General features: G+C 49.9%; 1 long non-coding RNA gene across 7 annotated transcripts in view; it reads left to right on the forward strand.

Annotated features, from left to right (window-relative positions):
- LOC125400423 (uncharacterized) overlaps positions 1-27,127 on the forward strand; it is a 128,849-nt gene that overhangs the window by 48,189 nt on the left and 53,533 nt on the right. For 3 of the 7 annotated variants that reach the window (XR_015737495.1, XR_015737500.1, XR_015737494.1), the window contains exons 2-3: positions 5,470-5,586; positions 22,128-22,190. This is a non-coding gene — a long non-coding RNA (uncharacterized LOC125400423). Of the gene's footprint in view, positions 1-5,469; positions 5,587-20,964; positions 21,037-22,127; positions 22,191-27,127 lie in introns of all 7 variants that reach the window. The other 4 variants (XR_015737498.1, XR_015737497.1, XR_015737499.1 and 1 more) reach the window with 2 other exon arrangements.

Here is a 27,127-nt window from a genome sequence, read left to right on the forward strand (position 1 = left end):
AGAGTGGCTTATGGTTGTGGTCCATCAATAGTTGTTTCCTGAGGGAAAGGCCAAGCATATGGTAGTTGTTCATTCCCAAACCCTGGAATCCCAGTCCGGTGCTGGAAATCCCAGAGAGCTGCAAGAGTTTATACTGGGATCAGGTCGAAGGAGGCTCAACAAAGGGATGCTTCAGCAGCAGGATAGATGAACTTGCCATTGAGAGTGAGGGCAAAGCAGGCAATGGTGAAAGCTCCCTCCTTCCGTGCTCTTTTATGTGCGTTGCCCCCAGAAGTTGTGGCACACATTTGGGGGTGGGACTTCTTACCCCAAATGATCCAGTGAAGAAAATTGCTCACAGGCATGTTCAGTTGCTTGGGTTTTAGCGGATTCTATTTTCATTTTATGTGCATTGGTGTTTTGTCTACATGTATGTATGAGGATGCCAGACCCCCTGGAACTGGAGTTACAGACAGCTGTGAGCTGCCATGTGGGTGCTGGGAATTGAACCAGGGTCCTCTGGAAGAACAGTTAGTGATTTTAACCACTGAGCCATCTCTCCAGCCGTTTTAGCTGATTCGAGATATGGTCAAGTTGACCACCGAGATTAGTCATCGCAGGAACCTGGGACGCCAGTGCAAAGACTGCAGGACCAGGATTAAGGGTCACCACCCTGTCTTCGTGGAGAGGTGGATTTGGTGCCACAGCACAGTCCCTTGCTAGCCGAGAGTGGCTGTCACAGGGCTGCTAGGGGGCGGCATGAGGAGTGGCCCTCCTGTGAAGGGTTGTACCAGAACGTAGACAATGCAGCAGGCTGAGACGTCAGCTCCCGCTTCAAACCTACCTGTGGTGAGTGTGTGGTGGCCAGAGTCTGACTGAGCTGCTACATTGACCTGCTGTGTGACCTTGGGGAGGTTTTGTCACCTCTCTGTACCTCGGGTTCCTCAGAAGTAGAAGTTGTAGAAGCATTTCTTTTCCTTTTTTTTTTTTTTTTTTTTTTGATTTTCGATTCAGGGCTTCTCTCTTAGCTTTGGAGCCTGTCCTGGAACTCACTCTGTAGACCAGGCTGGCCTTGAATTTACAGAGACCCGCCTGCCTCTGCCTCCCGAGTGCTGGGATTAAAAACATGCGCCACCACCACCTCCCTCTTCTCCTCTTATCTGTGGAAGGATCCAGCTCTCATCCCAACTGTAATTTTTACTAAACAAACAAACAAAACAACATAAACAAAGCAACACCAAAACAGCAGAATTTAATGGGCGTGGTGGTGCATACCTGTAATCACAGCATGCAAGGTGCAGAAACAGGAGGATGGCTCTAAGTTCCAGGCCAACCTGGTCTATGTAGTGAGCTCCAGGTCAATCAAGGTTTCATAATGAGACCCTGTCCCCCAAAACACAACAACAGAAACAAACACAAAACCAAACTAAAGAGCCTACCCAGGGCTAGGAAGGGGAAACGGTCCTGATGGGAATCCAACCAGAAAAGATGTAAAAGATGTGTGGAGATGATAGCTCAGCGGGTAAAGGCACTCGCTGCTGAGTTTGCTGACTTGAGTTCAATCCTTAGAACCCACATGGTGGACAGAAAGTCAGCTGTCCTTTGACCTCCACATAGTGTACCTTCATATACGTGTACACATACATACGTACGAAATAAATGTTTAAAAATTGATTAAGACACAAAGAACCGTAGGGCGGTGGTGGCACATACCTTTAATCCCAGCACTCAGGAGGCAGAGGCAGGTGGATCTCTGTGAGTTTGAGGCCAGCCTGGTCTACAGAGCGAGTTTCAGGACAGCCAGGGCTACACAGAGAAACCCTGACGAGAAAAACAACAGCAGCAGCAGCAACAACAAAAAAGAGCCAAGCTTTGAGAAGGTTGAGGTGGTGTCAGGGTCTGGTATGCCCGAGGAGGTCTCTGACACTTGAGAGAGAAGACTGTGCTTCCTGGAACCAATGTGGCTTCACCAAGATGGGACACACACTTTAGGTTGTTCTAGAGGACTGGTAGGTGAAGCCCATGAGCCAGCAAAAGCCATAAAGGAGGCCTCGCCCCAGGTGTGTGCTATAGGCCACACATGGTCTTACCTGGTCCCCACAAGCTTGTGTCCCAGATGTGGCAATCTGTATCACGGAATGGGCTCCCAGAGGAGAAATGAAGTTGCTGGGAAACTCAATGACCTAGAATTCAAACCTAGCCTTGTCTGACCTTTATGTCCTGTCGTGTGGCCTCTGAAGATTTTGAATAAGGCCTCTCATGACCTGTGGGGACAACACGGGCTTCTCTGAGGGCACAGGGGTGGGTTAGTTTTAATCACAGCGTGTGGGATGCCCATGTGGTAGAAGGGCCCATCTACAGGAGGTCCCTGCAGCCTGCTACTGGGTCACCTTAGGTAGAGGTCTGATGTTTAGGTGAAAGGAGCGGACCACCGTTCACCCTCAGTTTCTGTGCTTTGCCGTGGTTTCTAGTGTCCCTATTTGAAGGTCAGGTGCCATTTTTCTCCCCCCCCCCCACCGACATAGGTGTCACATAGCCCAGACTGGCTTCATCTTATTGCTTAGCTAAAGATGACCTTGAACTCCTGGTCCATCTGAGTGCTGGGATCATAGGCATGTACCACCAGACCTGGTTTATGCAGTGCTGAGGTTTGAACCCAGGGTTTCATGCATGCTAGGCAAACACTGTACCAATAGAGCAGCAGCTCCAGTCTTGCTTCTCCTTTTTTGAGTCTGACTCTGACATTCCATCCAGAGCAGGCCCCAAATGACATCTTTTATAAAGCATTTTCAGTATTTTATTTATTTATTTGTGTGTGTGTGTGTGTGTGTGTGTGTGTGTGTGTGTGTGTGTGGCGTGCACAAGCATGCAGTGTGTATAGAGGCCAGAAGAGGGTGTAGGATTCCCTGGAGCTGGAGTTACAGGTGGTCATGAGCCTCTGGATTTGAGTGCTGGGACCTGAATCCTGCTCTTCTGCAAGAGTGGCAAGTACACTTAACCCTGAGTCTTCTCTTCCTCCCACCCCCCAAAACTAAGAGGGGGGGAAAGATTCAGTTTCTAAGTTTTGGTATGAGCAGTATGCCTTGGTCTGATCTTTATACCCATCCAGCTATGAATGGAGGGAAGCCTCCAGGGGAAGGGTAATGCCCACAGAGAGGCCTGGTCCCTGTGGCGCTGGCCAGGGGTGTCTCCTTCTGTTCTAGCCCTCATGTGTGGTCAGCGTTGGCCAGGCCCGGCTCTGCTCTTTGCTCTGTTGGAGCAGGGTGGCAGCCGGGAGCTGAGCCTTGCTCCCGCTGGGGCTGTGTCTCTGCTAGAGCTGCCGTCACCTGCCAAGCTGAATTGGGCACAGGAAGCGCCTGGCGGGGAGACATGCTGTTGAATTTGGAGGCTCTGCTCCACTCCAAAATGCACTTTTCCTGGCAGCTGCCCTGTAGGGAAGCTGTTGAGCTTCCCTGTCTCTGCCAGGATCACAGCCACTTTTTCCTGAGAAAGAAACAGGGCTGCAGACAGTTTTACTCATTAAAGCCTTCTTTTTCCTCTTAAATCTGTTTTTGTGATTTTTTTCTTTTTCTTTCTCTCTCCCCTTCCCCCCTTTTTTTTTTCACGAACGGAAAAGTAAAACGGATGATATTGAAATAAACAAGGCATTTGTGATAAGAAGGTTAAAGCAGATTGCTGGGGGTGGGGAAAGGGTTTGGAAATGCACACAGGCCTCTCCTTGCCTCTTGAGGAAGGGCAGTGAGAGAGAATGCATGAGTTGCCCCCCACCCCAGCCTGCTTCCCCAAAGCTCTTTGGGGGGGGGTCACTGTGAAGAGCAATGGGAAGGGGGGATCACCTTTATTAGGAGCCAACTGAATGCTAGCCTTGCAGTGTGCGTCTGCTCATTTAGTTCCCAAGAGCCAAGGGTGGGAAGGGCCCATTACACAGACTGAGAAAGTTGAGGTGCAACAGATACCCAGAGGTTACCCAGGACTGGGGTATGAGCTTCCGTAGGTCAGACCTTGTCTGCCGTGGTGTTTTGGCTACACATTGTGATCCAGAGCAGTTGTGTTTGGTGCTAGAGAATGGAAGAATGAAGAGAAGGGGAGGAGGAAAGAAGAGGAGACAGCGACTGTCCCTGAGGAGCGAGCATCGTGCCTGCTGAGCCTGAAGGAAGCCTGTGAGCGTGCCGAGTCCTGGCTGCTGCGCTCTGACAGGCAGGGGTGTTTTGGGGACGGGCATGTCTGTGTGGGTGTGGGTGCATGGGTTTGGTTTGATAGCCAAAGCAGATTTCCTGGAGTAAAGGCCGGCATGGGGTGGAGGAAGAGTCCAGAGCGCAGGAAACTGATTCCCTCCTCTGGGTCACGGGCACTCACTGACTGTGGCAGTGACATACCCACCGTGGCAGCCTGGTTGGTGATGGGCTGGCAGGCCCGTGGGAGAGTTGCAGAGACCAGTGATATCAGTAACAGATGGTACCTGTTTGATCTGGGGTGGGGACAGTGAACCAGAGCTCCTGCTTGTGAGGTCCAGGCTGTGGAGTAAATGGGCACGCTGGTTGACTATAGACAAGGTGTGAAGGGAGGAAGACACAGGAGGAAGGAGAGTGCATTAGGGAGATCAGGGCTCGGCTTTGATTTGGTAACGTTGAGTGGAACACACGTGTGTCTCACTCATGTGCCTACTCGGCAGGAGTTTTCACTGTGGGCCAGATGTGGCTGGATGCTCCTCTCCTCTGTGCCATTTTCCACCTAGAGGGACAGTCAGTGGATTCTTCTGTCTTTTCTTTTTTTGTTTTTCGAGACACAGTTTCTCTGTGTAGACCTGGCTGTCCTGGAACTCGCTCAGTAGATCAGGCTAGACCTTGAGCTCACAGAGATCCACCTGCCTCTGCCTCCCGAGTGCCAGGATTAAAGGCGTGCGCCCCTACTGCCCGGCAGATTCTTCTGTCTTCTGACCTGGAGCATTTTGAATTTTGAGGAGCCCATCCTCTAGAGATGACATCAGGGGCTGTGGCTAAGGCCCCATCTGTGTCTCAGGCGACCTGAGTTGGGAAGGTGTCCCTGTAAGAATACGGTGAAGAGATGGGTTTGGCTGGTATGACATTTTGTGTCCCCATCACAGGATGCAGTTTGTTGGTGAGGGGTATTGTAGCTTGTAGAACCGATTGCGGGCTTCCCACCTACTTTTCTAGAACACCCCTCTTGGCAGCTTGCCTTGACCGGCACTGCAGTATTTACACCCCAGGAAATGGCAGCTGCTTCAAGTCAGAGCTCTTTTTTATTTTTTTTCTCTCCCGAAGAATTGATTGGTAAATTTGTAGAGGCTTGTGATAAATGTTGACCATTTACTTACAGTGTGTCAGAGGATAGGTGTTGGATACTTTGCACACGGCCCCCACAAACCCAGAATACATTGCATACAGTTGGTATTTAATAAGTACAACTTTGATGTCTTCTCCTTTGATGTCTCTTTTGTGAGGGAAACCTACTGCTACATTTTTTTTGCAGAGCAACAACCTCCCCTCCGCTTCCTGCCACTAGCCGTCTCAGGTCTCAGACCATGAGATCGTCCTTCCTGGTGGGGTGGGACCGAAGCACCAAGAACTTGGAGTCTTGAGAGTCCAGGTATGCATCCCTGCCTCCTCTTCCTAGATGTGTAATGACCCTGGACAAGGCATTTTAATAGCTCTGCTCCTCAGTTAAGTCACCCGCATGCTGGGGATGGCTGGCCAGCCTCCCTCATTAAGTTGTTATGGAGATGGAATGAGGTCATGGGGGTGTTAGTGCCTGGTATCAAGGCACAGTTTCAGTGAAAGCTTGGCCCGGGCTGGCCTTCCTTCCTCTGACTGGGGACCCGCCTCTGGTCTTGGGGGGGGGGGGCGGCTGCAGCCTGACAGGAAAGACTTTTGACAGAACATGTAGGTCACAGCAGGGAGGGCCTTGGGACCCTCTAAATGTGTTGACGACAGGCCGCGGAGGGGAACTCCCCAGCTGGCCCGGCCAGAGAGCCTACATGTAGGGCCTCACCTGCAGATTGCCTGATAAGCGCCTGGTGCTTTTCTGGGGCGGCTTCGGCAGCCTGGGCTGCCCTGATTTACCACTCCAGCCCCAAGCAGATTAAATCAGCCAGAGTCATTTGAATCTTACCTGGCCTTGTCACACAAATCTTCAAAACTGCTGTCTGGCAAGAAAACTTTCTCTGTACTTTTTGCTGGAAGACTAGACACTCTAGAAATTGAGGTGAACTGGGAAAAGGAAGGAGGTGCGGGGGGGGGGAAGGGCGGGGAGCGCACTTCTCTCTGTGTGATGTAGGGCAACTCATGGAGCGTCTCTGAGTCTCACAGAATTGTGCGGGAAGGCCCAAAGGACCAGCTCGTGTGAATTAGCGTACAGACCTCATTGGGTTCTGTGGTTGGGGAGATGGGACAAATGGCTGCGAAAATAAATTATCCTTGGCAGTGGTGAGCGAGAGTAGAGAGATAAGGACACAGAGTTGTCAGAGGTCTGGGGCTAAAGGAATCTTAACTCCCAGCAAGAAGAGGGAGGGAGTCTAGAGAGGCTGGGATCCAGAGGAACAGCCTGTAGGACTCAGGGATGTCTCCCCCTCTGCCCTGGATAACCAAGAAAAGTCCTCCCTTTGTTGTCTCTCAACCAGATCACAGGCGCAGTCTGGCCCTTGGTTACGGGGAATGGGTGGCCTCATTAGACAGAAAGCAGGGGTGTTTGTCAGAATCTGAGGAAACGGCCGCTTACTCTGTCTCGGTTTCAAAGAGAAATACCAGGCTTTTGTTTCTGGCAGACAACTGTTAACAGACACAGTGACCAGAGGGTCTAGCCAAGTCACGGAGGAAAAATCTAGAAAAAGCACAGAAAAGTACTCTCGTCCCTGATCAAACTGTGCCTGAGAGCCCGTTCTATCCAGAGCCTTTAGTAAGTGAGTTAGTAAATGTGTTTTAGTAGTTTTGATTTAGTTATCTTGTCTCTTTTGCCACATAAATCAGACATGGGCTACTGGAGGGGTCTGAATAGGGGAAGCAGGAGCCCCCATGGTATAAAGTAGCGATCAGCGAGAGTTAAAGGACGGTAGAGTTTGCGCTGTGACGGGGGTGACCGCGGATGCTGAGGACAAGACTGCGGTTGATTAGAGAGAGGCCTCAGGGCAGGGTTAAGAAGGACCCCACTTCTGGTGATTCTCCAAGCAATGGGGAGTACCTGTAGTGCCGGGCAGGGAAGGGAAGCAGACTGAGGGCACAGGCTTGGGGAAGATCAGCTTAAATTGGTATCCATTAGGTTAGATTGGAAAGTGGAATGAGGAGGGGAGACTTAAAAATATCATTTACTGATCTGTGCAGAGCCCATTACCAATAAATCTATGTGTGCAGCCTCAGTTCATCCTTAAAAGAGCCTGGGCCTGCCCTGTCCCCACTTAGTTTGAGTTTAAAGATCTTGTGTGACTTGACTAGATCATAGGATTAGTAAATGACAGAATGAGGTCTTGAACTCAGGCCACCCAACTTTAGACTCTGCCTTAGTTATTGTGTTTCTGATAATACAGGTGACACTTTAGTGGAATTTAGACTAAGGTAGCGGTGACAAGGGTTGAGGGGGAACAAAGGACATTGGGCCAACAAAACCCAAGATAGATGTTCAATAGTCAGAAACCATATCAGGGTAGCTCTTGTCTGTCATCTGTTTGTCCCTCCCATCCCTCCCTCCTCCTCTTCCTCTCCCTCTCCCTCTCTTTCTCTCTCTCGGCTATCTAACTACCTACTGTCTATCTTTCATCACCATCTATTTATCATTTCCATTATTTTATATTTTACCACGAGGCTCATGTTTACTGGCAAGGTTCCGGCACATCTGTCTCCTGCGGTGGCTACATAGCATCCCACTGATTCCTTCTACTTTCTCCCAGCATTCAGTTTAGTTTTTCCATCTAGCTCTATTCTGTCCTATCATAGGCCAAAGTACCTTCTTTATGCATTAACCAATAAAAGCAACATATATACAGAAGGACTTCCCACACAATTTCCCCTTTTCTGTTCAAATAAAAAGGAAGGTTTTAACTTTAGCATAGTAAAGTCACATATAACAAAACAGATATTAAGCAAGAATTGCAGTTACAATATTTATATCTACTTTATCTTTTATCATAACTAAGGAAAACTATAATTATAACTATCCTTCAATTCCATCAAACACCTCAGAAGAATATAGCATTACCTAAGTTAACAACCTCCAAAACTCTGGAAATGATAGAGACATCTCGCTGCCTGGACAGTCACCCAAAGTTTATTCGTTCTTTCTCTCTCTCTCTCTCTCTCTCTCCCCCCCTTCATCATCTATTTGTCTCTTTACCCATATTTCCATCCATCCATTCATTTATTATCTATCCATCCATCCGTCTTCATCATCTATTCATCTACCTACCCATCTATCTATGTCTGTCTATCTATCATCTGCCTACCTATCTATCATCTATCTATCTATCTATCTGTCTGTCTGTCTGTCTATCTATCAACTACCTATCTATCTATCTATCTATCTATCTGTCTATCTGTCTATCTGTCTATCTGTCTGTCTGTCTGTCTGTCTGTCTGTCTGTCTGTCTGTCTATCTGTCTATCTGTCTATCTGTCTATCTGTCCATCCATCTATTTATATTGTAACCAGACACAAATATTGAATAGAAAGTGTAGATGCTGGGCAGGTGAACAAATGATCTTAGAGGCGGGGCGAGATTATTGTCTGGAAAGTCCAAGATAATTTCCTGAAAAACAACTGGAAGAAAAAAAGTTTAGTAAAATGTCCCCATAGGCCCAGGTATGGTGGCACAGGTCTTTAATCCTAGCACTCAGGAGGCAGAGGCAAGAGGATCTCTGTGGACTTGAGGCCAGTCTGGCCTATATAATGAGTTCTAGGACAACCAGGGCTATGTAGAAAGACCCTATCTCAAAGTACCAAAACAGCAACAACAGAAAAGCAAAATCTAGGCTGTTTTTCTTTTCCCTTTCCCTTCCTTCCTCCCTCCTCTTTCTTCTTGTCCTTTCCTTCTTTTCCTCCTCCCCCAGTTGCTGCTGCTTCTGCTTCTCCTCCTCCTTCTTTTTCCTTCTTCTTCATCTTTTTAAAACAAAACAAAGCAGAACAATCATGTCTGTCCTAACCTGAAACCTACCTCAAACTTGAAGAGATCTACCTGGCTCTACCTCTTGAGTGCTGAGATTAAAGGAGTATGCCACCATGCCCCATAGGTTTTACATTTATAAACTAAATGAAAATGCTCTTCCACACTGTGAAAGAACCCCAATCACAGAATACCTAGAGATGCACCTCACCAGAACTTGGGTATCCCATGAAGAAAACCAGGAAATCTGAGAATGGAATAGAGGCCAGTGGGTACAGCTCATTCCTAGCTGCCTTGCGGAGCTTTGAGACCACAGTGGCACCACATTCCCCCATGAATGAATGAAATTAAGATAACCAAGAGCCCTGGACTGGAGAGATGGCTCAGCTGTTAAAGGCTAGACTCACAACCAAGGATATAAGATAATCAGAGCTCTAGAAAAAGTTGGTTTTGAATTTGATAAAATAATCTTAAAGCTAATCTGGAAGAGATTAAAAAAATGAGAAGAGTCAGAAAATTCTGAAGATAAAAATATGAGTATTTGTCATATATTAGTGTGCTTTATAAAGGGTACTCATTAAAAGTCCCATGGAATGGACAGAATGGAAAGTTCAGAACTGGATCCAAATATTTAAGGGAATTTATTTTGACATGATAAAGTGGTATTTCAACTGAGTTGGGACTATATGGATGATTTTATAAATTTCATTGAGCAGGAAAGATAGGCCTGGTCATTATAACATAACCACGGTTCTCAGCCTACTGTAGTCAGGCTGTGGAGACCATGGGGATATAAGTGAATAAATATTTTTTTCATCCTTCTAAGCATACCATGATACCCAGAAGTCATAAAAAAATAATAGATTTGTTCTGGTAAAGATGGTACAGCAGGACAAAGGCCAAGCCTGATGTCCCAAGTTCAGTTCCTCTGACCTATACATGTGCGTGCATGCACATAAATAAATGTAAAAAGGCTAATAAACTTGACTATATGAGAATTAAGAACTTAAATACATCAAACAAACAAAAAATTAAGGGTTTTGTATGGTAGTGTTCACCTAGCGCTTGTAAGGCAGAGACAGGAGGATCTCTGTCAGTTTCAGCCTAGCCTGGGCTGTATAGTAAGATATTGTTAAAATAATAACAACAACAAAGTTTCAAGGTCACTGTCAGCTGCAGAACGAGTTTGAAGCCAGCCTCCAGGCGAAGGGAAGTTGGGGAGAATGCTCAGTGGTTAAGAGTTCTCGCTGTGCTTTTAGAGGACGGGAGTTCAGCTTCCATAGCTACCTGCAATTGTGCTCTGGGGATCTAACATCCTCTTCTGACCCCTGCAGGCACCCAAACACGTGGTCGATTCATTCTCTCTCTCTCTCTCTCTCTCTCTCTCTCACACACACACACACACACACACACACACACACACACACACACACACACAAAATTAATTGGGGGGGGGCTGGAGAGATGGCATCACAGTTAAGAGCGTTGGCTGCTCTTCCAGAGGAGCTGGATTCAGTTCCCAGCACCTACATGACAGCTCACAACTGTCTGTAACTCCGGTTTCAAGGAATCTGGCACCCTTATACAGACAAACATGCAGGTGAAAGCAAAAATGAATCTTTTTAAAAAATTAAGTTAATAAAGAGGAAAGGACAGAAAGGACAGACAATAGAAAATTTTAATTTTATCTTTAATGTGCAAAGAGCACCCACAAATGATTAAGAAAAAGAGGAAATATTTCATTGGCAACATGGGCAAAGGACACGGACAGGCAGTTCAGAAAGAAAATAGCCAGTGGTAAATGAAAAGACGCATGACCCTCTATGTTCACTCGTGATCTCAGCAGTGCCAATGCGAGCCACTGTTCAGTGCCTTGTGCTCATTTCCAAAGGCTGACAAGACCCAGGCTGGCAACAGTGTGGGCAGACAAGTGCCAGAGTTTGATGTCTGTCACAGGCAGTGGTATAGGACCAGGGGAGGCTGACCTTTTGACCTTGCAACACAATGTTGTCATCTATGAAGTTCATGCTTGTGACTGGTGCAATCCAGTTCTTTAAAAAAAGTTATAAAAAGCAAAACAAAACTCATGGTGTTTAAAAAGAAGTTTATAATTTTTGCCTGGGCCTTATTTGTAGTTCTCCTGGGCTGTGTGTGGCTCACAGGCTATGGACTGGACATGAGTGATAGGCTTTCTAAAGGGCAGCGTGGTTAGAACTGCCGGCTCCTTCACTGCAGCAGTCTTGCTCAGCAGTGTTTAGTGTCAGGAGCTCACATGTACTAAAATGAGCAAAGAGATGCGTATGAGGGTGTTTATCCCGACGTTGTTGATGAAAGGAAAATCTTGACAACATCCCACGTGATTATCAGTAGAGACCCCGGAGCACAGAGATGATGCACACATACAGTGGAGTACTATGGAGTAATTAGGATAGTTTTGTAAAGCTCTATTTATTGACATAGAAAGATGTCTATGACATATTGTTGAGCGGGAAAAGCAGGTGTCAGCGAGAACAGTATGTATAATACAACTCCTTAGCTATAAAATTATATACATGGCGCTCCATGTGTATATATGCATAGAGATATGTCTGCAAGCCTGTTCGCCAGAATGCTAGGAGTTATATCTGGGTGATGGGATTTTTTACTTTCTTTTTCGTACTTTTGAGCGTTGGTTTGAGTTGAGCTTTATCGTGAGGATGAATCATGGTTTTCAACCCGGACAAATGATAAACTCTTTTCATTTGGGAAGAACGGAAAGTATTAACTAGGAGGGCTGAGCACACGGTGGCTCAGTGCGCGTGGATAAAGACAGGAGATGCAAGGCCTGGAGGATTGTGTGTGGGTGGCCAAGTCAAGAGAGTATTCAGTGGAGGAGAGAGGAGGCACCAGGGCATGCGGTGGCGATGGCTCGTAGGCAGTGTGGCTGCCGCCCACGGCTCTCTCTCCAAGGACAAAGCTGTGCTCTAGAGCTGGGGAAGGAAGGCGTGGGTGGGAACAGGTGAGGGCCCTGGTGACAAGATGGTAGAAAGTGAGGGGATGCAAGGTGCCAGAGTCCCAGAGTCCATTTCTTGAAGTCAGCCATGTGTGATAACGCAAAGGCGGGGAGGTGGGGAAAGAACACGGAACCAGACCAACAGGAGGCTGTTAGGGACTTGGGAGAATGGTTCCGATGGAGGGATGGGCTGTCTGGACATTGTCACACGCAGGAGGGGGGTTTCCAGTTACAGGATTTTAAACTGGAGGATATGGGATGGAGCTCTAATCCAGGATGTCAATAACAGGCATGTATGCCACCTCCTGCCCCTTTGCAGGTTCTGGCAGACATCTCTAAGTATTCTGCCAAGTCTGGAAGAAGCATCAAGTCTTTCTCTCTTTTTCAGTTTTTCTTTCTCCTTTCTTTCTTTCTTTCTTCCTTCCTTCCTTCCTTCCTTCCTTTCTTCCTTTCTTTCTTTCTTTCTTTCTTTCTTTTTTTTGAGACAGCGTTTCTCTGTGTAGCCTTGATTCTACACTCACTCTGTGGAACTCACTCTGTAGACCAGGCTGACCTCAAACTCATAGAGATCCGCCTGCCTCTGTCTCCCAAGTCCTGGGATTAAAGGCGTGAGCCACCAATGTCTGGCTGCAGTCTTTCTCTCCAGCCTGTTCAGGGAGGAATAGGAGTGGGTTAGAGCTGCTGGGAGCTGGAGCACAGGCTTGCAGGATGGCACAAAGGAAGGCATGGATGAAGCGATGCATCAGTCAGAGCAAGGAGGGCTGGTAGAACCAACTCTCCATCCATGTGGACATGGACCACCAGCTCGGACTCGGGAGTTGCCCAGCCAGGAGCTCACAATAAGTGAATCTTATGGGATGAGCTCAGGAATATGAGCTATGGGATTGATAGCACACACTTATACATTGGGTCACATCATGAAAAAGCCTGACCGTCACTAACATACCGGCCAGTGCATAGACATCGGATTGTCCACGATGTCCCCCCTATCTGAGTATACGAGGGACTCTACTGTCTACAACATTGAGCATAAGGGGTCATTTGCGGGTTCTAGTGGCAGGGCTTGAGAGCAGAATAAGACACTGAGGCTCAGTCATGTTTGGCTGGGAAGACTTTCAAGGAGAACGCTCTGTGATTGTGTCAAAGACAGCGTTTTGATTGCTGTCAGCTGGCACACAGGGGTCCTGGGAAGAGGAGGTAGAGGTTATTTTGAACTCTTCGCAACCAGAGTTAGAGGGATGTGTGTTCACAGGCAGAGCTCACCTACATGGAAGAAGCAGGCTGGGCAAGAGGCCCAGTTAGGAAAAGAAAACACTTGCAGCTACCTAGACCGGGGATTAGATGTCTTTTAATCTGCAGAAACACTGTGCTAAAAATGACTTCTGTGACTCTTAGTTTCTTGAGGTGCTCCACAAAAAGGGGTTCCATGTCTGTGAGACGTGGCACTCAGAGACCGGCACATGTAAACTCAGTAAAGGCTTTGAGAAGTCCTGCAGGGAAGAAATTTGTTCAGAATGTTAGAACTCCCCCCAGATTTATTTGCAGAAACCTTTGAATTTAACAGTGCGTCTCTAGCAGGATTAACGGGCAAGATGACCTGACCTGGGTGTTCCTAGGGGCCATTTGGGGGTCAACGTGGGGACGCGGTGAAGAGTCACACTCTAGGTCTGTTCTTGGAAGGACTCTGCAACTAATGCAAAAGCTTTTTACTGTGGAAGAAGCATCAAAGAGAACCTAGCTCCTGGGCACCCCAAGAAGAGCAGAGGCAAATTTCAGCTGAAGCTAAGAGAGCTAAGCTCTGGGTGTGTGTTAGCGCCTGCCTCTGGGGGCCTATGAGCCCTAGGAGGAGCCTTTCTGCTTTCTCAGAAGGGGTCCTGCTCCCTCAGATCCTACAGCCTTGAATCTTGGCGTGTGTTATTTGTTTCACCCAAGAGTCCCCAGATGCTGGAACTGAGCAGTCGTGAAGGTATGGACATGTGCATATCCTCATCTAGCCCCAAATACACACCCCAGACTCCACATTGCAGGAACAGTAGCTGGTGACACCCACAGTCTAAATTGCTTCTCTGTACTCAGAGAAAGTTCCCTCTCCGGCTCCAATTTTCCCATTTATTCAGGTAATAACTGGCAGGAGCCAGCTGTGCCAGACAGGCACGCGGGCAGGGTGTTTGCAATGTCACCCATAGGTGCCGTTGAGATGGCTTTCCTGATCAGGGGCATTTTCTCTGCTCGCCTTCTGGAGTGCGAGTCGTGGGGGGGGGGGTAGGGGTCTCGCTTTGTTCCCGGTGGGTCCACACTGAGCTGCCAGGCTGAAATGGATGACCTTGTTCCAGGAGGCTTGACCAGCACCCTTCAGGGAATCTGAAGATTTAGATCTGGCGCCGGAGCGGGGATGGAATGGATGGAAGTAGCAACTCCTTTCAGATGGCTTGAGGATGGTTATCCGAGTCCTCTTCTGGGCTGGAATCCCACAGGCGGCCATGGAAGCCCAGAGGCCGGGGACCAGGGACCTTTCAGAACCGGAATGTGCAGAGGACAGGGAAGCTGCCTATGTCCTGAGGACCTGGCCGAGGAAAGGCCACTGTTCCCTGGAAATGACCGTGAACCTGGAGAAAGACAAGTTCTTGCCAGTTGGAATATAACCTCCTGCAGAAGGCGGACAAGCTTCCTGTGGGTTCCTGGTCCTCAAGTGACATCTGGCCAATCTTGCCTTCCGGTCCTCAAAGTCTCAAGGGACTCAAGGAACCCCCTTTGAGGTTTCTTTAAGGCAGTCTGTAGCCTGATGCTGTCTGCGGGGGCTGGCTGGGCTGTTGGGCCACCACGGTCCTTGGTGGTGGCTAGGTGGCTAGGTGTCCTGGAATAGGCAAACGGGGGAGGGGGGAGCTCTTTTCCCAGCAGGCTTCCTGTGGGTGGCTTGTGCCACTTTCCACTCTGCTTCCTGGTTCTTCCCCAGGAGCCAGCTCCGTTCCTCAGCCCCAAGTGGCGCTCCTTGGGCCGGAAACAATGTGCGTTCTCCACGACTGGGAGTGGAAGTCAGCAGTTTGGCACCGTCTGGCTGGCAGCCTCTACCAGCTTCCTTTGGCACTTTATTGGCAAAGGCGGTGACATTTCTTTCAGTTGGGTGGGTGGAGCTGTTATGCAAACTCCCGCTTCTCCTCATTCGCCAGATGAATATTCATGACTCAGGCAATCTGTACCAGCCAGACTTTCCTGAGGGCGGCAGCTTTTCTTCTCCTTCCTCTCTCTTTCTTTCTCCTTCTCTCCTTCCCAGCTCTTTGGAAAGCTGAAGTAAGGCTATATTTAATTTACAAATACAGAGCTATTTAGCTTGCCTGTGTGATGCAGGCTTTGGGGAACAGGTGCTGTGGGCTGGGGGCAGTGGCAGAGGCTCTGGGTCCTGACCCTGGGTCTCCAGGCCCCAGCGTCTACCGCCCGGATCTCAGCATAGGAAGCCACTGGGACTGGGGGTCCTTTGAGTGAGAATCTCGGTGTCCCTGTGTGTGAAGATACACCAGATCGCATCACTTTAGGCCCTGTTGGCCTCTGAGGTTGACATGAAAGTCACAGGGGGTGATGCTTGGGCCAGGCCGTCAGCCCGTCACGGCTTCTGTCACTTCCATCCCTGCCTGCCCCCCTTGCTGCGTCAGGCTGGAGGTCAAAGCACTGAGAACGCGGCCTGTTTACTAGTCACTGGCTTCCTTCGGAAGAGCTAGTCTGGATTTGGGGTCCTGTTCCTGGGGGACACACTGATTCCTTTCTAAGGTTGGCTCTACTAGATGCATGGTCCCTGCCTGTAATGCCAGCATGCGGGAGGTGGAGGCAGGAGGAGCAGGCGTTCAAGGTCATTCTCAGCTATGTAGTGAGGTTAGCATCATCCAGGCTACATGAGCTCTTGAGACCCTGTCTCAAAACAAAAACAAAAACAAAACCTAGAAAGAAAATGGCAATGCCAAAAAAAAAAAAAAAAAAAAAGAAAAAGAAAAGAGTTCCCTAGTTTCCTTTGTCTCTTCCCCAAAGAGGCACCAGACACCCTGGCAGAGGGGTCATAATCTCCAGAAATTTCCAAGAAATTTGGTCCCAGCGAGGATGTGTTCGCATGAGTATGTCTTGTGTGTAAATATCTATGCACAGCTTGAGTGAGTCTGTGTGTCTGTATGCCTACATCTATGTTCAAGTGTTTGCGTGTGTGTCTGTATGTGTAAGGGCGTGAATGTGTGTGTTGAGGAAAGCCTGGATATGTTAGCATGTACGAATGTGCCTCTCCAGTTGCGTTGCGTGTGTACTTCTGTGGGTCTGGAGAAGTGGAGTGTGTGGGTCCTTGGGGGGGGGCGGTTTGCTGAGGCGTGCCTCTGTGTGTGTGTGTGTGTGTGTGTGTGTGTGTGTGTATTGACTGTAGGTGTCAAAGCAAGAATCCAGGAGAGAGGCAGAGGGAGAAAGGTGGGGAGAGCCAGTTAGGGTCTGTGGCATGCTTTCTGACCTCCATTCTTTCCTGAACCTTCTCCTCTCTGGGGATGGAGAGGAGGAGGAGGACCCCCCACTTGTCGTCCCCCTCCCCGACAAGTGATGCAAATTCTATCCAAGGATGCGAACAGAAGGTTTTCCAGCACAGAGCGTCCTGAAATCACTTTCTATTTCCCCCTCCTTCTTTCTTCTAATCAAAATAGCAGTATTAGGCTTACCCATCCTCACTGCTGCCCGCCACTCGACTCAGCCCCAGAGGTAGTGTGAGGAAGGAGGGAGGCTGTCCTGTGTGACCCCTTCCGAGGGCACCTTCCAGCTTGTCGCCAAGGAACTTGTCTTCTCACGAGGCCCATGCCGTGGTGGCAAGAGTCAGCTGCCTCCCAGCCTGCCAGCAACTGCCAGGCTCTTCCAGAACCCGCATCTAGGCCCAGTCTCATTTACAAATATGCAGATTTGCCTCTTTTCTGGTATGCAAATGGAGACATGACAAATTACTAATTAGGGTCAAAAGAAGCACTTGGACCAATTAGTGGAAGGCTCGGTCCCTTTCAGCTGGGAGGAGCCTGCCCTCGTCACCACCTGACCCCAGACACTCAGGATCTCCCTATCTGGGTGGTGGTTATCTTCGAAAAGCCCTGCTTCACCTTTGGCCCTCAGTCTCCCCTTAGTGTCTTCTTCTGTGAGTGGAGTGGTGACGGCGACTGCCTTGCTCCTCACCCTCTACTCCCGTGTCAGGAGACCGGGGAAGACTTGGATGGGAACAGGGTTGAAGACTATTACAGCTTCTCCGTTGATGGCACTTCTCCACTGCTCCGGGCAATTATGAGTGGCTACTTAGAGTGTCGTATTGAGAAGGCTTCTAAAGCTAAGAGATGGGGATGGATTAGTGATGTCTGCAGTGGGCAAGTCTTTGGATTCTGGCCGGTTACAGGCTACGTATCTTGAAAGATATACTTGGAGCAAGAGGCTGCCTGGTGCCGCGATGAAGTGATTTGGCTTTGAGCACAGCTTCCTGGTGGAAGGCTGATCCTTGAGAGTTGCTGTAGTGAGTGGACAGGGGATGATTAGGCAAAGGCTCTTTGTTATCTGGGAGGGGATGTATCAATTTAGCATGCCAGTGAGGGCATCCACATTGACCCATTTCAGAGGGGAGGCTGCCTAAGGCTGGAGAGGGTGGGTGACTTGGAAATGTAGCAGCAGAGGCCTCTCAGGTGGACCTGTGTGCTGTTGAGTCTCTTCTGTCTGCTGCTATAGGATCTTGCTTCCTGAGCCACCCCCGTGTTGGTGCACCAAGCGGGCCCCAACAAGCCCGTTGGCTTGGCTCCACTGCTGGGTGTGAAATTTGGTTGAATTGGCAGCCGCGAGAATGGGGCAATTGCCATTCTGCAGCCTGGGGCCTGGGCCTGGGCCAGTGGGCAGATGCAGGGCTGGTGGGCGGCTAAGTACTAGGGAGTTAGTCAAAGCTAGCGAGAGTGAGCCAAGGGGTGACCTGGCAGAGGAGAGTGTCTTCAGAGATGGCGAAAGCCAGGTTGCACGTCAGAGGACGGCCCAGCAATGTGTTGCAGGCAGTGGTCGGCTGCCCCGGCGTCTCTGAGCATGTGTTGTGAATGTGTCCGTCAAGGTCCTTGTCTGGGTGGGGGTGTTCCCACACAGGTGTGTGTGTTCTTATCATTTCAGGAATACGTGCGATATGTAGTTGTACATGCCTATGTTGAGGTGTGCGTGCGTGTGAGCCTGTGTCTTTTGTTTGTTTGTTTGTTTATCTTTGCTGTATCGGAGATGCGACCCAGGACCTTGTGCAAGCTAAGGAATGCCTCTACCTCTGAGCTTCACACATGGCCTCACATGTCCGTGTATTGCTAAACTAGTGTGAGGGTCTCTGTGATGGCTGTGGACCCCTGTCTAGGTTTCTGCCTGTGTCTGTGGGTGCAGTTTCTACGGTCTTTTCCTCCTATGCTGCAGTGTCTGCAGCCTAAGTACAGATACCTGCTAGTCTGTGCACGTGTCTGGTATTGTCTGGTACTGCTCATCTGTATCAGAACCCTCCGTCCTGCACACATCTGTATGCACGTGTCGGCGAGCCTGTGCACTCGGGCTTATGTGCGGGTATATTTCTCGGTGTGTGTCCACCTGTGTGGTGGATGGCGGATGGGCTCTTTTGTGTGTTCTCATCCCTGCCTTGCGCTGAGATCTCTTGGATCTGCGCTGAGAAGGGTTTGGGACTCTGAAGAAGGACCTTCCGGCCCTCTGGTACTTACTCATCCCTCCCTCTTTCCTGATCTCATCCCGTATTCTTCTTCTGTTCTCCCTCCCATGACCCCTACCCCTTTTTCTCCCTCTTTTCTTCCCTTCTCTCAACTCTCTTGAAGCGACTGGGCCTTGGCTGCATACAGGCCACTGTGGAAGCCCCACTCCCGTGTACTCACTCCAGAGCCACACAGGCTCCTGGGACTTCCTCACTGTATTTATCATTTCCTTCCTGACCTCTCCTTTTCTTTGCAACCATTTTTTAATGTGTGTGTATGTGTGTATGTGTGTGCATGTGTGTGCGTGTGCAGGTATGTTCATAAGTACAGGTGCCTACAGAGTCCAATAGAGGGCAACAGATCCCCTAGGCCTAGATTGCAGATAGTTGTGAGCTGTTCAACATGGGTGCTAGGAGCTGAACTGGCGTCCTCGGGAAGAGCAAGTGCTTTTAACCACTGAGATATCTCTTCACGGCCTCTACCCTTTTAATTTGAGACAAGGTCTTACTGTGTAGCTTAGTCATGACCCCCCTGCCAAAGCCTTGCAAGCGCACGGATGTACAGCCATGCTCAGCTCTCAGATGTATTTTAATAGTCACTTCACATGGTGACTGGGGTAAAGAAGCCTCGACTTTCCCTTCTTCTCTGGGGTGCAGTCCCAGCCAGCCTTCCCATGCTGCTGGTGGAAGGCAGCCCTGCACCTGCTGTTAGATAGGCCCACTTAGACTTGACCGCATCCTTAACCCAGTTCTACTGCTGGCCTTCCTATCCATGGTGCATTCTGCCTCATCTCTGGGCCTTTCCTGGGATTGTGGCTAAGCATAGGTTTGGGTTCTTGAACAAGGCTTAATTATTATTATTTATTATAATTATTGTTAATTCATGGGCTCTTTTTTTTTCCATTCTGGTAAAACATATGAATCTTCTCAAAGAGTTCTTTTTTGCCCACTTTGGATGGGGGCTGGTGGAGTGGCAGTGACAGGGTTTCATGTAGCCCAGGCTGGACTCACAACTCCCGGTAGCAGAGACTGACTACGAACTTCCCCAGCCCACTTTCCAAGCATGCAGAGGGAGAGCCCAGAGCGGCTACTCTGGCTCTGCAGACTGCAGTGCTTGTCTACACAAGAGTCAAATCGGCCCTGTGAATCTGAGGCCCCTGGTTAGAACCACCTTTCAACACAACAGGTTTCTTTTGGAGGGCTATGTCTTAGTTTATATATCTGAAAATACTATTTGAGGCCTGAGAGTTGGTTCAGAGGTTAAGAGCACTTGCTGCTCTTGCAGAGGACCTGGGTTTGGCCCCTAGTACCTTCAGTGTGGTTCAGAACCGTCTGTAACTCCAGATCCAGGGAATCTGATAGACTTTTCTAGCCTCTGCAGGCACTAGGTATGTCGATGGTGCACACATACACATGCAGGCAAAGCGCTCATACACAGAAAATAAAAATGCATACATCGTAAGAACACTGTGTGAAGCCAGGTGTAGTGGCACACACCTACAATCTCAGCGTTCAGAAACTCAGGCAGGAGGATGACAAGTTCGGAGCCAGCCTGAGCTGCATAAGCCAAGTTCTGTCTCACAAAGTAGAGAAACGGGAGCTGAGGATGCGGCCCCATTGTCTGGTAGAGCACTTTCCTAGCGTGTGTGAAGCCCTGGGTTTGGTTCCCAGCATGGCAGAAACTGGGTGGACGGGACAGGCGTGTAATCCCAGCACTCAGGAGGTAGAGCTAGGAGCCTCTGGGGGCTGCCCCAGCAGGGAAAGAGCTGGGTTTCTGGGAAGGGAAAAAGCTTGGCTTCTGTGCAGGAGACAACCTGTAAGTTCATCTCTTAGAGTTTCTGGGGTCAGGGATGTAGATCGATGCTTCTGCCTGAGTGGGAAAGGACTTCCCAGGGCTTCTTGGAAGGTGATCTAAGAGGTTACAGGATCTTTCTCCTTCAGCCGGCCCTGAGCCACCCAAGCTGTTCTGGGAATCTGAAAATGGTCCCTTGCTACTGGCCTCTGGTTGTCCTATATGTGTTAAGAAGTTTGCAGTAAAGCCACCTCTGTTTCTCTTGGTCCTCTGAAGACAATGAGCTTCTGGCTGAGGCAACATGACAACATCTGGTTGATGAGTCTGGGTGAATTAGAAGCCACTCAGCTGCAAGTGGGGTCTTGACGGGCTCTCTTCCTGTTTCTACAGATCTTTTCCTGGAGTTTCATGGCCCTTAGCCTTGCCCGAGACCGTCTTTGTAACTGTGTGGTCCAAAACCAGGTAGGAGTGTGGATGGAATCACTGATGTCCAGCCTGGGCAAAAGCTAAATGAGAAAGCCTGGGGTAGCAGGGCTGGCTCTAGAGTTCCAACACCTGACCCCCAACCTCCCAGGGCTGAGTGTGGAGTCAGAACAGCAGGGAACTGAGTCAGGAGGGAAAGGTAGCCTGGGTCCCCTTTGATAAGCACATCATGCTTGCCACCTGAAGCACCTCTGTGGATGGGGAGCCAGGGACCGTCTATTAGCTTTCTCCTGCTGTCCCCCGAGGGTGCATTTGTCTGTTTTGCATTTTTTCCGGCCTGTAGTTAGACAACTCCTGATCCTGGGGGGGAGTGCGGCGAAGAGAAAATGTCAGGGCGACACGCCGCCAAGATAACATTAGCGAAATATCAAGTCCTTTATGATGTCAGGAGGGATTCCTTCCCGCTGCCGAAGCTGCCTAATGACATCATAAAATAGGCCTGCAGCAGTCGCAGTCCCCCTGAGTCATCAATCAGGCCTGTCTGTGGAGGGCTCCGAGATGCAAGGTGGGGGTGCAAAGTTTTAAACTCAAAGGAAGCCTCCACACAGCAGCACCAGGAAGGGCCGAGGAACTGAAGGCACCTACAGGCTCAGAAAGGGGCAGATCCCTGGGGCTCACCTGGGCTCAAAGAGGCAGGCATGAATACCCAGTTGTATTCCCTCCGACACTAATGCTCCCTGGAGAGGCTAGCTCCTAGCCAGGAGAACTCAGTGGTACCCAGCAGCGGGAGAACTGACTGATTTGTGGCTCCAGGGACACCACAGTTGACAGGGAAAGGCACCACATAGTCCATAGGTTTCCCAGCAGTGAGGTGCAGCGTCAACCCCCCAGAGACACACAGAGGGCATCCCTGACTCCTTTGAGGCAAGTGTGTGTTTCTGTATGTCATGTGACTTGCTTGTGTGTGCTCTTCTAACTCTATTCCTGGGGAGCGTTTAGGGCACTTACACAAAGGCGGGCCTGTCCGTGTCTATGTTTTTATGCACACATGTTCACCTGTGTTGTGTTTGTCTGTCTTACTGTCCAGGGATCTCTCCGCATGTCCATGGCTTGTGTCTGTCTAATTGCAGGTATCAGCAAACAGATGTGGGAGAGGACCACGAGGCCTGAAGAGAAAAAGAAGTTTCTGGAGGGTGAGTAGGTGCATGGAGCATATGTGCCAAGCACACCCCTGCCTCACTCCTGGCTGAGAATGGTTTTGTGTGTCAGAATTGTTAAGGGAAATTATTAAACCTTCCTGTGCTCCAGCCTCACTCCAGATCAATGAATCTGGCTATCAGGAGCCAGGGTTCAGGCACTCCTATTTTAAAGGCTCTCTAGGCGGTTCTTGAAGGGCATTGAGGCTGTACTAAACCTTGCTATTCCAAGTGTGGTCTGAGGGTTATCTGCATTGCTCCACTCAAGGGCTTCTAAGAAACACAGAAGAGCATCAACCCCTGGGCTGGAACCCACACACCACACTCCAAGTTTGCACACTGTAGTTTGTATTTGGCTAGAGACCCAGGTGACTTGTACATCGGCTCAGGTTTGAGAACCCTGGAGCTAGGCTTCTCAGCTGAAGTGTGCAGGAACACGGATTTGCTCACTCCTGGGAGGTTCTGCTGTAGCCTGATCTGAGCAGTTGGGGCAGGGATCTAAGGACTTGCTTTCTATTTTTAAAAATTATTATTGTATGATGGTGTTGTGCGTGCATATATGATGTGCGTGCATGTATGATGTGTGCATGTGTGGCCGTCAGAGGACAGATTTGGTGGAACTGGTTCTCTTCTTTCCCCATGCATGGGTCCAGGCCGGTTTGTCTGAGGAGTGAGTTCCAGGGTCTGCTGTTCCTGGCACCTGCTGTCCAGAGACCTTGTGGGGAAAATGGTTGGCACAGTTGTGACAGATGGAGAAGTGTGTGGAGCTCTCTGTCTCTGATTCTTTGCCTCTCTATCTTTCTCTGGTGTGTGTGTGTGTGTGTGTGCATGTGTTAATGGCCTAAGGAGGACAGAATGGAAAGAAAGTCGTATTCCCTTCAAGAGCCTGCCTTTCCAATGTGTTAGGGTCTTGATTTTCCTGTTCTAGGCCAACGCTGAGTCAGTGTAAGAGACCAGGAAACAGGGGCACTGGCATTTGGGCCCCTCTCTGGTTTCTGTGGAGCTCACTCCCTCAGTGCCTCCTCTTAAGGGAAAGGACAGGTGACAGGACTCTCCTCTAGTTCCTCGAGTCCTGAGTCTAAGAGTCAGGCTCCCCCAGTTCGCCAGTGTGTCCCCACATCTTCATGGGACGTAGCAATCCCCGGAGGTTCAGGAATGCAGCAGCTACACCCCAGCTTGCTTGTCCTCTCTAGGTCATGAGAATCTGTGTCTCACTCTCTGCAGTTGGCAGGTTCTCTTGTGTACCCCTCTGTAACAGTAGTTACCAGAATAAAGTTGGATTGAAGTGGAGGGGACGAGCCAAGAATGCAGGTGGAGGTGACTTAGGTGTACTTTCTAGGGGGAAGCTCACTGGGACCCTGCCTCCTCTAAGCGCTTTCCTCCTTGTCTGGCTTCTGGGGGGTCCTTCTCACTATGTCAAACTATGGTTCAGAGTTCAGTCTGGTAGAGGAAGGGACATCTTTCCCACAGAACAGTCACCTTCTTTGTCTGTCTGTCCATCTGGTGAGGAGGTGAGGAGGGAATGGAGGTGGCAGTGGAAAGAGCAAGACAGGCAGGCGGGGGCTCTGCAGCAGCCGCCATCCTGCCTTGAGGTAGATTGTAGTATCAGCATCTCCTTTGCCTGCACTGGCGGAGTAGATAGTGATCAGCCAGAATACCAGAGGTGTGAGGCAGGCATGACTTCACCCAGGGTGTGCCTGCTCCCTGAGCCCTGCCAGGCCACCCTCCCTGCCCGCTCCCAGCACCCCCCACCCCCACCGGGTTAGACAACAAGCTTCAGCCAGCCACAGGAGGGGCGTCCCAACGCGCTGGCTGGGCCCCAGCCAAACTCAGGCAGGGAACTCGATACCTCCTTGGAATAAGCTTCTACCAAACCCTGAGAGCTTCACGGTGGTCCCTCTCTAGGACCCTGGGTGCTGGGACACTTTGGAGGTAGAGCTGGAGACAGGGATAACTATTTAGAACTAAAATCACATGCCAAACCTATGGGTCAAAAAGAAGGACCATTGATACTCTCGAATGATGGGGGGGACACGACTTAGAGGCCCATCTTAGCTTGGGACAAGAGACAAAAATAAGGAAGAAACAGGCCCAGCAGCATGGACCAGCAGAAGGACGCCTACTGTGTGTCTGGCATCATGCTAGCAAATACCAGTTTGGAAATCACACCCAGCAAAGCTGGAAAAGATTGTAGGAAGAACTTACCAAGCCAGATATATAAAACATCTCTTGGTAACTGCATTTTCCGTCCACCCCAGGATTTCCATTGTGGTAAGATGGGCTGCCATCGTCAGGTGTTAGACCATGGAACTGATGGTGGCCATGGATAGTTGCCCCTAGGAGCTGTGTGGGCCCTGAAAACTTAAGGACAAGGTCTCAGTTGAGAGCCCGGGGTGGAAAATGAGGCGGGCAGTCGCTGAGATCCTGGCCTTAGCTGCTGGCTAGGGTCTCCTGCCGTCCCTGCTCTGTGCCGTGGGCAGTCGCTGAGATCCTGGCCTTAGCTGCTGGTTAGGGTCTCCTGCTGTCCCTGCTCTGTGCCGTCCTTTCTTGACTGTCCTCAGTTGCACCTGCAGGCGCACTCAGGCCCTTCCCACACAGTCTCGCTTACCTCCTCTCCTACCCTGCTTGCACCCACCACCTCCATACACACCCTCCACCCACACTGGCAGGCAGGCAGGCAGGCCTCGGCCAGGAGCTTTGCACAGAGTGCTGGGAAGGCATCTTTGCCCAGTGCGGATCCACCTGAGATGCTACCCCTTCCCTGTGCCGTACCTTCAAGCAAGAGTCCCAAATCCAGCAGGGAATGGAGCAGACAGGGCCATGTTTAAAGTCCACTTTCCAGGGCTTCTTGTTGCTGCTTTCCTTCTCTGAGGGTTCACGTGTCTTCAGGAGCCGCCCCCCCCCCATTCTTTTCTGTGCTTCCAAGGGACCATTGCTGAATTGTGGCTTGTTGTTTGCGGTGCCATTTCTTTATATTTTATTCAATTTTGTGTTCTTTGGTCTTTCCACATTTGACCTTCTGCTTAACTCGGGGAAGCAGAGGAGAAAAAGATGCGCCCATTGGCAGAGCAACAGGGGCTGAACTTAGCAGGGCCACCAGGCTGGCCGCTGCTTTGTTCTCGTACCTCTCCCCACCTGTCTGCACTCAGCTCAGCCCACACTCGCTCTTGTGTGTGATAACCACCCTCCTCCGTGTCCTTCTCTTCTACCTCTCTCACGTCCCTTCTTCACGCTGTCTGGATGCTTGCTAACACCTGGCTGTGTCCTTGTGGCGCTGGGGCAGGATCAGGAGAACACTGGGAGTCTCCGAGCCCTCTCTGGCAGCTGGCACTTCCTGTTTCTTGCTTTGGCATTGAGAGAGGGAGAGCAGGGAGGACCCTGTGTGGGTGAAGAGAGGTTCACCTTGGGTTCTGGATAAAGGCCTTGGCTTCTTGAAGGCCTGGAGCATGGTGGGGAGCTGGCATGTGAAAGAAAGAGGGGGAGAAGAGGTGAGAGGAGAGGGAGGCAGAAAGGAGGTCCTGGAAGATAGAGATAAGAGTTAAAAGTTGGCGCTGGAGAAATGGCTCAGATGTTAAGAGCACTGGCTGCTCTTCCAGAGGTCCTGAGTTCAATTCCCAGCAACCACATGGCGGCTCATAACCATCTATAATAAGATCTGGTGCTCTCTTTTGCTGTGCAGGCATACATCCAGGCAAAACACTGTATACATAATAAATAAATCTTAAAAAAAAAAGAATTAAAAGTCTGAGTAGGAATGAATGACATAGTAGTCTCCCTTATTCTCAGCTTCACTTTCTGCAGCTTTACGTAGCCATGGTTAATCAAGATCTCAAAATATTAAGTGGAAAATTCTAGAAATAAGCAGTGTACAGGTTTTTACGTTCTCATACCATTCTTAGAAGTGGGATGAAAGAGCCCATTGTCCCTCCTACCCTGCTTCCCCCGAGTGGTAAATTCTCCCTGTTCAGTGTACATACACTGTGTCTGCTCCTACCCACAGTTGCTTAGCATACATGAGACAAGGTAATAGCTGGGGATTTAAGTATCTACTGGGGAGGGAGGAGTGTCTTAGGATATGTCCCCTGTAGATAAAGTAGTGCTCCCGAAGGACTAAGTACTCCTGTCTGTTAAAACAGAGGTGTGATCTCATCACCCAGCACCCCCAAAAAGCCAGTCTCTGCTTAAATATATTTGGGTCTATCTCAGTACACACGGCACCACCACGTGGGATTGCATAATCTGCTACCCAGGCTCTAGCTGGCGTCTGCGTCTCATTCCTGCCGTGGAGGACAGGAGATGGTCCCTAAGGGTTTGGAGAGTGGCAAGCCTCTTTTGAGGCTGGTCTGATTTTGGGATTTTCCCGTCTTCCACTCCATGGGCCCCCCAGCATGCTGTGGGCCTGATACCCTCAGTTCAAACTTCCAGAGCTTTGTAAGGGGTGAGAAATCAGCATTCTGGAAAATTTCATCTTTGTGTGGATGGCCTACAGGCTTTTCTCAGGCACTGGGTCCAAGGCTCCCTTTCTTACTTTCTACTGGAACCCGAGAGGCTGCCTGGGTCACGATGGGAGTGAGGACCCTGAGAAAGGAGCTGGACACTGCTTCTGCTCGGCCCAACTACCAGGCAGCACTTGGGAAGGTTTTGATCCACCTCAAGCCGCTCTGCAGATATCCCTGGGCCCCTCCTTTTGCCTGGGTGGCAGGAGGGCCCACCTGAAACCCTGACGAGGGCTAAGGCCTGTGCTCGCAGCCAGGAGCCATCCCACAAACTCAACCAAAGATTGTGACAGTATCAGCAAGTCCTTTTCTGTCCCCACAGCATGCACCCGCCCCAGGACAGAGGGGCCCTGGCAGCCTTCAGCCTGGTTATCTGATTTGGGGGCTGATGGGTTTCTAATGGGAAAACAATATGTTAATTTCAGAATGTTCCTGATT

Source organism: Myodes glareolus, chromosome 3, assembly GCF_982192425.1.
Source record: "Myodes glareolus chromosome 3, mMyoGla1.1, whole genome shotgun sequence".
NCBI classification, from domain to species: Eukaryota; Metazoa; Chordata; class Mammalia; order Rodentia; family Cricetidae; genus Myodes; species Myodes glareolus.